Raw genomic sequence first — 14,880 nt, 5'->3', positions numbered from 1 at the left:
TCCTTTATTTAACTCTCACAGGCCAACCAGTATTTCCAGGGCCAGGTACTGAAGAACTAGACACTCTATAGCCCTGAGCCTGCTGAAATCATTCAAACTATCCAGTCCTAAACTTGCCCAAACTTGCCTACCCTGCCCCATCCATTCTTTCCCAGGGACACCACAATAAAGGAGAAACCATGCTTTCTCCTTTGCTCTTTCTGCCTCCTGAGTGACCCCAGTACTTCCCCTTGTAGTCCTGTAAAGTGTTGCACGTCCCCTTCTCCTGGGAACTGTGAGTAATAAAACTTCTTTCATGGCAATGACTTGTCTACGCCATCACTCAGTCACCTCTGTAAATTAAATCCCAGGTACAATTCAAACTTACTCTGCCCCTCCTAACAAACTCTAAGGCTTGGGTTCTCTACTACAGCAAATGCCTCCTCCTCCAGCTGTCCAACCAGAAACCTCGGCTTCTTCCTTCCCCTTAACCCTTTACACTAATCCATTACATAATACAGCAAAGCCTAACTCCAAATAACAACCACCACCATCACCACCACCAAACCTGGGAATCAATTCACGTCTCTCCACCACTTTGGCCACTGTGTCCCATTTAACTTTCATCAATACTCTAGCGAAGGCTATTTTGTTTCAGAGTTCTCGACCGTTTCACCTCAATCCAATTTTCATTTTATATGAAGTTAGACCTCTCCTTAACAAACAAACTTAAGTGGTTGACCACTGCTACCCAAGGAAAAACTGAAAAATACTTTCTGATGCTTGCTGGCTTTCCAGCTTCATCTCTTCCCATCCAGACCACAGCTTTACCAAGGTGCGATTGGCTCAAAATCACTTTCCTATGACTTCAGAGTGTGCATAGCATACTGCCTGGCTTAGCCGACCGAAGAAATTCATCTTCTAGATGTCTGGGAAGACTTCCCTAACCCCTCAAGGCTGAGCTATTTTGCCATTTCAAAGGTCACATTTCATCCCACTTCCTGCCTTCTTCCCTCCTTTCTGGAGATGCTATCCTTGTTAAAATCAGAAAAGGAAAGCAGGGAGGAGTTAGAGGAGGAAGGAACCCCAGGTGAGAAGAAGAGGCATCAGGGGATGGAAATAAGTTCCTGGCATTGTTAATCAAAAGTCTGAAGGCATTGTCCACAAGTCAAATAACTGTAATCAGCTTCACAAATAACTTTTAGCATGAATGGTATGTTTGTCTACTCAATTATCTGACGTTTTTCTCTAAGTAGACTTATATTGACCCATTTTGTTTGACTTCGTCTCATTCTGAGCAATGATATCTTAAAATCAACTGTTTATGGTACTCACTACATTTTTCTAAAACACATTAAATAAATACTAAATTATTAAAATTTGTAAAAGTATCCAACCATGTACCATGTAATAATACTCTACTTTCATTACTCTAGTGGGAAGTGATCACTTGGGGAGAGAATTATTATAAATGACAAGTAACGCATGCAGGCGTATTAAAAATTAAATTAGATAGCTTAGGAAATTAATTATAATTTATAATGCTTCCCCCGTGGTAAATTTATTCCAAATCCCAAACATCTGAATTATAAACTAACTTTTGGGGAAAAAAAACCCTGTTATACATTGGAAGGCACCTGATAATTGATACATGCTTAGCAAATGAATAATCGAGTTTATTTTGCTGATTCACAATTCACAAGTCCTGTGGAGGTCAGGTTTCTGATTGCTCATTAGTAGCTGTTTTCCAAACAGTGGAAACAGTGTTGATACTTCAGTTTTACTTTGAATGCCTGCAAATGATTCATTCAATGCAAAAAAGGTCCAATGGCCTCATAGAGTTAGTTAGGTTTAACTAATCAAGAAGGACTCTAGCCACAAGGACACTTTCTGGTTAAGTCACTAAGAGTCAGGAGTCTCTCAGGTTCCTAACTCTGGGAAACGAACTAGGGGTGGAGAAAGGGAGGTGGGCGGGGGGTGGGGGTGACTGGGTGACGGGCACTGAGGGGGGTACTTGATGAGATGAGCACTGGGTGTTATTCTATATGTTGGCAAATTGAACACCAATAAAAAAATAAATTTATAAAAAAAAGTCACTAAGAGTCAAGTAACTTTCAGTAACTTAACAGATGTGACAAAAATTTTCTGACTGCTGTTTCTTTCTCTAATGTACCTCCATGGATAGACTAAACCAGATTTCCACTTAAGAAAAGTTTTTCTTTCTAGTTATCAATTTTAGTCTGGTATCTGCTTCTTAATCTTGTTCTTAAAGACTGTTTTCTTATCACAAAGTTCTCGCAATATTGCCAATACCCAAACAAAGACATAGTTGAGACACTATTCTCACAGGTGATAAATGACTATGGTTTTCGTGCTTCTAAAACAGGCTTGGAAAATGACCTGTATTTTGCATTATGTGCATCATAAACTTCTAATTGCTCTTTCAGAGTATTCCATAAAAAAGCATATCTGACATTTTTTAAGAATAGTATGGCATTAAAACTGAAGCCCTCAGAGATGGTAAGATAGAATATTTAAAATCTGTAGACTACATTTGGAAATGCTCCCAAGGCTAGCAGTGAAGAATTACTTATCAGTGAACGTCTGAAAGTCCTTTTCCTTTTGGATTAATGGAAATCTCTAGAACTGTTCTTTTTAATATGGTAATCATAGGCCACATATGGCTACTGAGCACTCGAAATGGGGCTAGTCTGAACAGAGATGTGTTGTGAGAGTAAAACATATGGGAAAAATATATTTCATTAATAACTTTTATAATGATTACATGTTAAAATGATAATCTTTTAGGTATATTAGATTACATAAAACACTATTACAATTGACTTGATCTCTTCATGTTTACTTTCTTTAGTAGAGCAACTAGAAGATTTTAAGTCACATTATATTTCCATTGGCCAGAGCTGCTCTACAAAAATGAAGAAAACAAGGACACTCTAGTTTTCATTTTGTAAGTCAATAATTTATTAGATAATTTTCTCTGACTTGACGACAATCGGAGACAAAGCCTGTGGTGGAGGTGTTTGGAATCAAGGGTCTCTATTTCACCAAGTGCTATTTTGGGTTGGTTTAAAAAATCTACTACAGTGTAATATGATATAAATTATTTTTGCACTTTATTCATTTAAGTTTGTGAAAGTTACCACGATAAGCATTTTGTGGTTAATATACTATAAAATAAACGGCATTACCAATATAGAAATCTGATTTTTTTCATCATCAAGTTTATGTATAATATATTTTTGACAGAAAATAATTAGATGCAAGCAAACAATAAACAGTATTTCCCCCCAGGGGAGATTCTCTTCCATTATATTCAATTTCCTCCTCAAATTAACTCATTTTTGGAGATAGCAAAATAGATTCAAATTTCTTATATTTCTGAATTTTTTTTTCTGAAGGTGAGAGCAAAGTAGATTGAGTAAATTGACAGATGGTACTGATTTCGCACACCATTTATTTCTGGGCTTATGGCAAGTTCTACTGAAGTAATTCCTCTTAGGGAGTTTATATCAACGAGTGAATTTCCACTCAGCCTTTAAAACCCGACTCTGATACCCCCTCATCTAAGGAGCCTTGCTGGATCCCACTGGGCAGTTAACCACTTCATATTCTGCTAAGGCATATGCCTTGTGCACACTTCTCTTGCTCAGTTTCCCTTCTCTTTTCCCAATGCACATGAGAGTTTCCTGACAACACAACTGAAGTTAACCCAAGTCTTACTCATCTCTGAATTATCAATGACTAGTCCAGGACCTGGCATATGGTAGACACCTAAAATGCAAGTACATTCCAGTATACTCCATGAGGTGGTATTAATACTGTCAAATAAATATTAGGGACAGTGAGTTTGACAATAAAGTTTAATAATAAAGTTAATTTTCAGAGATAATTTGTAAATAAAGAGTAACTTTGAAAAATACCACACACCCACAAAGAGGTGATGGAATCATGAGAGATCTTCTACCCACCAAAATAAATATTTGCCTTATAAATGCAATCATTTTGACTGAGCTTCCTGAAAAGATCGCCCAAAGCTCTTCTCTCACTACGATTATGTAGTTATAGTGGTTTAGCTTCGTTTGTACATGTCCAGCTGGTGTTTTCTTAATTCTCCTCATCACTCTTTGTTGACTAAGTCTATCTGTGATCACATCTCTAACGATTTTGGGCAGAACCCTTTCCAAACTGATTTTCATGAAATTCCCCAGGGGTTTGCAAAAAATGTTCTTGGTGTTCATATTAGTGAAGGTAGTAATGTCTATTCTTGAAAAACTTCATGTGTGTCCACAGGCATGTAATTTAATTATATATAATGAAATAACGATGCTAAATAAGCGGCAGGAAGGATCAAAGAGGTGTGCACATGACTCGGTTCCCCAGTTGCTTTAATTATTCAACATTGTTAGCTGCCAAGTGAATCTTGACTGTTACAATTGTCTGATTGTTTTTGTCCTTACAACCTATATCCATTTTTGGAACATTGGTTAAAGACAGGACACATCAGTAACACTGATGTTGAAATAGAGAAAGTTACTGAAAAAGCTACAAATAATAATTCGGCATGTTTTCCTCAAGATGCTCTTCAGTAGAAACTGATTTATAAATTGCCCCCATTTTACAGATGAGGAAATTGTGGCATATGGTCTAAGTAATTTGTCTAGGGTCAGAAAGATTGCTGGTAAACAGCTGGAGAGGGATGTGAGCCTGGGATGTCTACCTATGCAGTCTTCCAAGTGGGATGGGAGGTTCTCAAAGCCGGCTGTGCATTTGAGTTACCTGAGCTTTTAAGAATTCTGATGCCCAGACACCACAGCCCATCAGTTAAATAAAAATCTCAGAATGGGTGCTGGGGAAGATGTAGCAGCCTCTTCTTCGAGCCACCCCTCTGCCTCCAAACTTCTCTGGGGCCAGCAGCCACCTGACTTGGGGCCCGGGGCCTGGGGCTCAGGCAATGACCATGGGCTCTGTGTCAAAGCAGCAGTTTACAAGTGTCTGCACCAAGGTGCCAGAGGAGGCAAGGGGACATCGCTGCCCAGGGCAGCAGAAGAGCTACAGCTGTTATATAATGCTGGTGTCTGTAAGTGGTTCAAAGTGCGCATAGGGTTCAGCTTCCTGTCCTTGACCACCTGCCCACACCTGGGTCGTGCTTGGAGGACATACTCTCCTCCCGTGGAGGTCTTTGTGCACCAGAGCCGGCTGCACCTGGAGGACTTCCAGAGCCTGAAGGAGGGTGAGGCAGTAGAATTCACTTATAAGAAGTCAGCTAAGCACCTATAATCTACCTGGGTCACTGGCCCTTCTGGGGTGTTTTGTATTGGGAGTGAGATGGCCCAAAGGGAAGAACAAGAAGTGCAGATCTCGGTGTGGGGGGGTGCTACAAGTGTGGAGGTCTAGATCACCATGCCAAGGGTTCCACATAGCCACCCCAGCCCAAAAAGTGCCACTTCTGCTGGAGCAGTAGCCATAGGGTGGCTTCATGTCCACTGATGGCCCAGCAGATCCCCAGCTCACAGGGAAAGGCAGCCTACTTTGGGGAGGAGAAGGAAGAAGAGATCCATAGGCCTGCCCTGCTCCCGCAGGCCCAGAATTGAGCTACAGTGGGTGGGGGCTAGCCTTTGTGATCAGGAAGTTTTAAGGAACAGGCATCAATCAGCAGAGTGGAGAAAGTGGGGACAGGGTGGGTAGGGGGCAGTTGGCTCTGCCGTGTGTCTCAGGCTGGGGTCCCCAGCATCACCCCATCTTCCCTCTTTGCAGGGTAGGGGGGAAGGGGTGAGGCACATGAACTCCAAGCATGCTCTATCCAAATTGCTCCTGAGGGTTCTGGGGGCAATCCCTCCCTGCTGTGTGCTTTATCTGAATCTCTGCCCCCAGATCTCCAGCTTTTGAAAGTGGCCTGGACAGGGAAATTGTTTTCCTTTCAAAGAAGGAGATGTAATAATAATTTTTTCCCATGCCAGAGTGTAAAGATTTAAGCATGAGACCAGATTGATGTGCATGACCCACACACCGCTACATTCTGTGGGAGGGAATCTCTCAGGGGTAAGGCAAGGTTCTTCTACATTTTGTCTCATAACCCACTCTTGGGATAGGGTGCTGAGGACTGTCCCAAGTAATGGGTTGTGACAGTAGGGACAGGGGTTGTTGGGGGAACAGCTGCAGACCTCATGCTCCTAAGCTTACTCCTACCCCATTCTGGGTGGATGGATTTTTATTTATTTACTCCCTTTGATAACCACACCTTGGGCCCCACCTTCTCCAGGATGCCAACTGCACTAGCTGTGTGCGAATGACACATCTTGTACATTTTAATTTTTTTCATTATATAAAATATTCCAGTTTTTTTTTTATAATTTTTTTATTTATTTATGATAGTCACACAGAGAGAGAGAGGCAGAGAGACATAGGCAGAGGAAGAAGCAGGCTCCATGCACTGGGAGCCCGACGTGGGATTCGATCCCCGGTCTCCAGGATCGCGTCCTGGGCCAAAGGCAGGCGCTAAACCGCTGCGCCACCCAGGGTTCCCTCCAGTTTTGTAAAGACAAAAAAAATCTCAGACTGAAATGGTGCCTAACTGTTGCTCAAAATGTATCTTTCCAAGATATGCTTGAAAATGTCAACTGTTATCTCACAGTTTAGAAACAAACAAAAATCAAATTAGCTAAAGTTTAGGGGGCTGGGGAGTTGGCAAGAATACAAATATCCAGTCATAAAAGTAGAAGTTCTTTCTCTGACCTTACATAACAGTTACATTTCAGTCTACATTTTCATGTATATTTTGTCACTAAACCCAGCACGTAATTTAAAATATATTATTAATTTATACATTTTTCCTATTAGAGTTAAGAATCACTGTTAAAATGAAAAAAGCAAAACATTTGTCTTCATATAATGAATACTATTACAAAGTTCAGTAAATGAATGTTATGAAATCTCAAATAATACACTAATATAAGCTATGATAGTTTGACTAATTAAACAATATGTTATCAATGTTTTATAAAAAAATTATACTAAATAATTAAAATCACTTCATTATCTTACAGCATGCAAAAATGACTAAATGATTTTTTAATTTCTTGGGCATTTAGGTTACTCCGGAAGAGGGCCAAAATTCAGGAAAGGTGAGTAAATTCAACATTAGACCAGGTTTTTTCCAGCTGCAGTTATTAGTGACATTTTGGATTAGATAATTCTTTGTTGTGGAGGGCTATCCTGTGCATTGTAGGATATTTAGCAACATACCTGGCCTCTATCCACTACACTTCAGCCGTGACCATTAAACCCCCTGTAGCACCCCATGCTACAGGGGTGCTTGGGTGGCTTAGACGGTTAAGCCTCTGATTTTGGCTCAGGTCAGGTCGTGATCTCAGTGTCCTGGGAGTGGGTCTTGCGTAGGGCTCTGTGCTTAGTGGGTGAGCCTGCTTCTCCCTTTCTCTCTCCTTCTACCCCTCTTCCTGCTTGTGCTTTCCATCTCTCAAATAAATAAATAAAATCTTTTTTTTAAAAAAGGTGCTTAAAAGAAAGTGCTTCCAGACATTGCCACATGCCTCCTGAAGGGCAAAACTGCCCCGCCCTTTAAGAATCACTGCAGTAGACAAACTAGCTCAGAGTTATACGCTCTAACTAATGCAGTCTCAACAATTTAGACACAGCCCTTTTGACTTCTGACTCAGAAGAGTCAAGTCCTCTGCATGTCTATAATACAGGTTTCATTAATACATATGTAAGTTATTCTGATGTGAGGCAACAGCCTGTGACTCTTTCTGAATCATCAGAAACTACTGTTTGGATACTTAATGTGTTTTATAAAACAGAATCCTAAAGATTTTGAAAATCAATCTTCCCTTTAAATCCTATGATAGTCTTGATAGTTTATTAACTGGGCATTTTAATGTAACCTGAAACTTTTCCAATAGATTTCTGATACATTTCCCAAACTAAACAAATTTTTGGAATACTCTCATCAGCTCTTCTTTGGTGGGATGTGCGATTTCTCCACTGCATTGGAATTGTTTATTTGTACCTTATCATGTAAGTTCTAGAGGTAGGATTTGGGTTGGATCAATTGCTATACTTCCCAGGGCATTCTACAGAGTCTTGCATTTAGTAGGTGATTATGTCCTTTAATGATTTACATTTTAGGAGAGATGAATTATTCAAATATCTGCCTGATTGTTAAAAGCTCACCTAGAATATTTAGATGCATGCTCATATAAGTTTGTTCCATAGGATTTTAAAACATGAATGCATTGAATTCCATAAGGAAAAAAAAGCCTATCTAGTTGAGGGACCAGGAACAGTTTCTACTTTTTTCTTTTCTCTCTCTCTCAATCTCTCTCTCTCTCTCTCTCTCTCTCTTTTTTACTTTCCAGAAACTGTTCTGGCTCGTAAATAATCTTTAATCCTCCTTCCCTGTATGCTCTGGATGAATTAAGTACCATTCTTTGTGAGCTGCGGAGGGATACAGATGGATGTCTTCCACATCTGTGATCCTATCCTAACAAGTACCGTCAAGTAGCAACTTCTCACCTTCTCTGTAGAGGTTGTCTTCAATTAAAAATACACTAGAAAGATTGTAACCATAGAAAGGACATTGAGTAGTATTTCAGCTAATTGGCAGTACATGCCTTCCAAAATTTCAGAGGTACCTCCATTTAATGACTCCCCTGAATGAGGTAATTGGCTGAAATTTACTTTGCAGTTCTTAATATAAAGTTGGGCCCATCATTAGCAAGAACTCCTAAAAAACCAGGGTCAGTATGCATTTAAGTGAAGCACAAGAAAAAAGGTATTTCACTTTCAAAGGACCTATGCTGTACCTTCTTTTTTTTTTTTTTGAAGATTGCAACTCATCTATTTTATAACATAATGGCAATAATATTGCCTCTGAGTTAACTGTGTAATAATTCACTTTTGGTACTGCAATAATTGAGCAAACAGAAGCTGGTACTAGAGGCATTCCTTTCCTTTATTTATTGTAGTATTTTTCCATAATTTAATGAGAAACATTTCAAGAGCAACATTTTTATCTTTCATGTTAAATTAATTTACAATGCTATGAGCTATAATAAAATGAGAGAAACCATCAGCAAAAAGCAAAAGTTAATAAAGACAGATATTCTCAAAGTTTCAAGGACTGGGAAAAACTCAGATCATAAGTATTTTTGCTTTCTTCTTCTTCTTCTTCTCGTTTGGCTTAGTTCAATTTGTCATAGTTTGTTCTCAATTATTTTGTACTTACTGCTAACATAACATAATATTGATGAAGTGGAAACGATGCATTACTAAAATGAAACATACGTAATTAAAACCAGCTAAGAAACAACAAAAACTTTGCTGTGTATTTTAGTAAGCTACTCTAGATTTCCATAAAGAGGGCTTGGATGTAATTTAACTTTTACTGATATAAACCTACTTGGGAAAAATTTCAAGGAATGATGAATAAGGCATATGGAAAGTTCATGTTGTTGGAATAAAATTCTCTGTATAGCACATTATGAACACTCAAATTTTGATAGAAATCCACTTCAGTATATCTTTGGAAATTTCTATCCTGATGCTAAAAGCTGACCAAGGATTGAGAAGACCTCAGTTGTAGGATCTTTGTCAAGAGACTCAGACTCTCAGAAACCTCTGGGTTTCATCTTTATTGGGTAGGATGAGACTGAATCAAGAAGAAAGAGTTTTACCTGGAGTGATGGTGATGGTGAGAGCTGGAGGATCCTGAGGCCACAGGCTAAGTGGGGATGAGCACTATGGTGTGTGGATCAGATATTTGCCATCAATAGACTCGATGATAGCAAAGGTCCTTACAAGTTTCAAAGATCTACGACTCAGTAAGAATGTTCATTACTTAGCAAGCAAGTAAGCACAGATCCCTCCACTGAGCATATGTCCATACATCTAATAACCTAGAATGGTCCTACTCAAAGCACGCTGTACACATCAGCAGCAGAGTCACTGCCAGGGACCGAATGATCACCATGTTTGGGGATTGGACCAAGTACTCCCAGTGTTAACAAGCTCTCCAGGAAATTCTTACTTATGGTAAGAGAAACCTTGATACAGAGCACTGTGGAAAGAACAAAGAAGATGCATAATCTCTAGCCCTTTGCCTGAAGGATCTCTCTCTCTCTCTTTCTCTCTTATTTGGGAGAAAATAGATGTAAAACAACCTAGAGAAAAATATAGTTCATAAAAAAGTACTATCTTCAAGTCAATCATTCATTCATTCGGCAAATATTGAGATCCTACTATATGGTAGGTACTGTGTAGATGCTGGGGATATACAGTTCTGCCTTTGCAGCACTTACAGTCGAGTGAAGGTGATAGATAATAACCAAGAAAACAAATATATAAATAAAATAATTTCAGTCAGTAGAAAATGCAATAAAAGAGATTATCAGGGTGCCATGAAAAATAATAACAGGGATGACACTGAGGGGTGGAGAGAAATATTTTTATTTAAAACCTCAAAGTTTCAATAAACTGTTAAGATTGGTTAATTGATAAATCGACAAATACCAACTACATGCATGCTGTGAACTCAGCTAGGCACCCTAGGGAATGTAAGAATATGTCTTGGAGTTTATAATCAGTAGGAAAGACAAGATTTAATCACCAACTACAATCGCTATGGAGTCCACAGGAGTGGGATACTTTAGACTGGCTATTTGCTGAAACTCTCCCCTCACTGCTTCTTGGTTAAAATACTCTTATGGTTTCCAATTCCTGGTTTTCTAATTCAGCTGTGCACAAAGAATTCACAAACAAGAGGACTCGACATTGGCTTGAAATCCATGTAGACTGTTCTATGGAAGAGGAATTTGAGATAGGCCTTGAGGAGTAGTAGAATGCATAAAGGTGAAGACAAATAGGAAAGGCATTTTAGGAGTACTGCTATTTTTAGTATTGGGAATACTAAATAGCATACTAATAGAACACTAAAAATAGCAGTATTCCCAATACCTCCACATGACCATTTTATTTCTGATATCTGGTAGTGTCATGAAATGTGATCTATTAATATCACATAACATATCAGAAGGGTTTTGGTTCAGTCTGATAGAAGATACACTTGGTTCATGTTTTCTCTCATTCTTCCAACCAACTTTCATCATTCTGTTGGATTTAACTTTCCTTTCAAGGGCTAAGAGGGACTCCAACAAGTGCGGAGGCAAAACTTCCCAAGAAAAGATGAGATGATATTGACATATTGACAGTCATAAGCACTATACAAGTGGCTGTTGCACACAAGAAATCATTAAAGTAATGAGAGATACTGGCCTATTCAAATGTGTACATATGTCCTTTAATATTAGACTTTTTGGTAGAACTACTCAGTTGATTTTGAATTGCTTGCTTTGAAGAGCCCAGGGCTTTACTGAATAGAGATCCCACACCCTCCTAGTTAAACAGGAAATACAATTTATAAAAACATTTAATGATTTTCTTTAACAACTGCCAAATGAAACTGAAAATAATACAGTGGAATAAGGAAAATGTCTCTGTACCAATGTCACAGCATAGTATTACTATTAAGCAAATTACATCTCAGGAACTAGGAATCATATGCAGGTGCTCAGAAATTACACTTTCCCTAGTGTGAAATGTAGCTACAAAGTATCTGCAACCAGTGAACCCTATGAAAAGAAAACTATTATCACTCAGGGGAAAAAAGAATTCCTTTTAAAAATAGGATTTAACTGTCAATAAAGTTTTTTATAATAAATGCATATAAAGTTCAACATGAAAGGAATGTAAAAAGCAGATGTTATGCAAGAGAGAAAATCACAGGTTATTTTTATTGCTATAGTCTTTCTGACTTTGGTCTCAGTTTTGTGGAGGCTTTTGACTTTTAACAAAATAAGAAATTAAAGAGGTTCTTAAAAGAAGAGATTTGTAGAATGTATAGAAATATTTTCTTGAATTATAAAACCTGATCATCAGATACACTTAGAAAAGGATTAAGAAAGTTGAGAGATAAACATAGATTCTACAAATGCTGTAATTATAATTTTCTCTGTCTTCTAATTATTAAAAAGTTCCATTTAAGGTCTTAAATTTGCCAGACTAATCCAAATTTACTAGTGAGATGCATCCTTGAATTCTCCTTAATCTGTTTAGTTACTTGAAATGTTTAATACTTTGTAATCAAGAGAAACCTAGAGTCTCAAAGGCATAATATTCCCTTCCCAAATTGATTTAACTTTACGTTATTTAATTGGAACTCTGAAGAATTAGAAGTTCATTCTATTACCTTGGCATCCTTCATAGCACCTGGCACAGTATTAAGTACATATTAGATAATAAATACTTTTTGAAGGACTGAATATTGCTTAAGAAGGAAATACAAGGAAATATTTAGATATAAGATATTTAAACCCCTAAGCCAAACTTATTTCTTGCTTATTTATAGGCATGGCATAAACTCTGGTTCTGATGAAAACCTATTTAGTTTTGTTTGATTCATTCAACAAACTATTATTGTGTATACATTGCTTTGACACTATGAAATGAGAGGGGTATTTAAAAAATAACAGAGATATTCAGGAAGCCCCGTTTTTTTTTGTTTGTTTCTTAAATTCCATGAGTGAAATCATAGGGTATTTGTCTTTATCTGACCGACTGATTTTGCTTAGCATTATACTCTCTAGCTTCATCTGTGTCATTGCAAATGGTAATATATGATATATATATATATATATATATATATATATATATATATATATATCAATGGATAAACACTTGGGTTGCTTCCATAATTTAGCTATTGTAAATAATGGTACTATAATAAACAGGGGTGCATGTCTCTCTTTGAATTATTGTTTCTGTATTTTTTTGGGTAAATACCCAGTAGTGTGATTACTGGATCATAGGGTAGTTCTCCTTTTAATATTTTGAGGAAACTTCATATTGTTTTCCATACTGTTATAGTGGCTATACCAGTTTGTATTCCCACCAACAGTACACAGGGGTTCCTTTTTCTCTGCATCCTTGTCAACACTTGTTCTTTCTTATGTTGTTGATTTTAGCCATTCTGACAGGTGTGAGGTGATATCTCATTGTGGTTTTGATTCGCATTACCCTGATTATCAGTGACCTTAAGCATCTTTTCATACGTCTGTTGGCCATCTGGATGTCTTCTTTGGAGAAATGTCTGTCCATGTCTTCTGCCCATTTTTAATCGGATTATTTGATTTTTGGATGTTAAGTTATATGAGTTCTTTATATATCTTAGGCACTAAGCCTTTACCTGATATGTCATTTGCAAAGTTCTTCTCCCATTCAGTAGGCTGCCTTTTAGTGAGACTAATATAACACTGTATGTTCACTATACTGGAATTAAAAAAAAGAAACATTCAAGAAGCTTAAAGTTTAGGAGTGAGTTATTTTGCAGGGATTTGATTCTGATTTTAACTTGTTTAAGGACAATGATCTCTGTTCAGTGCAATACTGAAAATACTATGGGTTCATAATAAACAATTTCTGCAGGATCTTATTAACTCATTAGTATGTCTCATGTAGTGTATTTCTTAAAATTTCACAGTCAAATATGGTCATTTTTTTCTGTACTACAGTGTAAGTCCTTGAAATCGGGTTTATTCTCTGTTTTGCAAACTAGCACAGTAACGAACTAGCAGACAGTGGGTACTCCATTGATAGATGAATATTAATATATTAATGAATATAAATAGAAATTATAGCAGGGGAGGTACATTTCTGAACCAATTCAGGAGAGCTAAATATTCAAAAAAGAGTATTATTAGGTCACTGAGATGATTAATAAAATAGATCTCTTACTACATTTCTCTGGATTTTTTTTGTATCATACAGAAAAAAATGCATAAAATCATATGTGTCAGCCATGTTCTCTAGGTTCACTTCCTCCCCTTTCTCCACTGTGCAAGGGGCTGACTTGTAGGATTACCTCCGTGGGCTCCTATGCCTTTTAGTTTTCTGGTTGGGTTTGACTAACAGAGAGAACTAGAAAGAGATTGAGGTCAGAATATTGATTGCTTTGGTCTCTTTCCCTGGCTGTCAGTTGAAGCCTCAGTTTTAGCCCTGAAAAGAAGGTCACTGTTCCACCAAGGCAGTAAGATCTACATGATCTCTCTTTCTCTTCATTTTTAGAAACCTCTCCTCCTCCTTCATCTTTTCAGGCCTAGAAGAAATGACAGCTCTGCTGCTGCTAGCCTGGGGGCCATGTGCTACCTTCCATGACTTTCCCATGCTCTGCCCACTCCTCTGTATGTGGCAAGTGTAGATCAACACTCAAATCACCCTAATTCTAATGTGCCATCTGTTTCCTGTTGGGGCCCTGGCTGAGACACAAACACAAAGGGGCAGCAAACAAGACCATGTAATAGGACAAGGATTCAACCTTCCACGCAGTTACTGTAGTACTTGGGTCAATGGATGGGGAGATGGTTAGTAAACTCGAAGTATCATACAGAGGTTGGTTATCATTAGTCAGCATGAAATATGGACATTTAAGATTGTGTTTATACTGATTTCCCACCACAGAACCAGCTGACATGGCCTAACTTGACAACTGGATTGATGTGGCTGTGCTGTATCATCTGTATAATAATTACGCTGTAAATAAATGTTTAATGCATTTAACGATATACGACATTGATGCATAGGTAATTACACTCAGTTATCAGACTCAGACAGTGTTCATATGGCTGATCCTAGACGTAGCCTCCATATTTCATTATCCACCTGTCCAAGATCACTGGCCACCTCTAGGTTTCCCTAGTCTGGAGTTGATTAGGAAGAGTTCAGCTCTGTAAAGGGACAGGGAACATGACTTCATTCTGAATGAGCAATGTAAAATTAGCCCTGCAATTACCATTTCTAGTTGGGGGTGAGCTA

The 14,880-nt window shown here is 38.0% G+C and overlaps 1 protein-coding gene and 1 pseudogene across 16 annotated transcripts in view; one reads left to right on the top strand and one right to left on the bottom strand.

Annotated features, from left to right (window-relative positions):
- Positions 1-14,880, bottom strand: part of DMD (dystrophin) — a 2,162,139-nt gene that overhangs the window by 447,458 nt on the left and 1,699,801 nt on the right. The gene's annotated exons all lie outside the window — the stretch shown is intronic.
- Positions 4,958-5,591, top strand: LOC144307747 (protein lin-28 homolog A pseudogene; annotated as a pseudogene).

Source organism: Canis aureus, chromosome X (genome assembly GCF_053574225.1).
Source record: "Canis aureus isolate CA01 chromosome X, VMU_Caureus_v.1.0, whole genome shotgun sequence".
Taxonomy (NCBI): Eukaryota; Metazoa; Chordata; class Mammalia; order Carnivora; family Canidae; genus Canis; species Canis aureus.
Note: the sequence above shows the minus strand (reverse complement) of the source record. Positions and strands in the feature narration are given on the sequence as shown.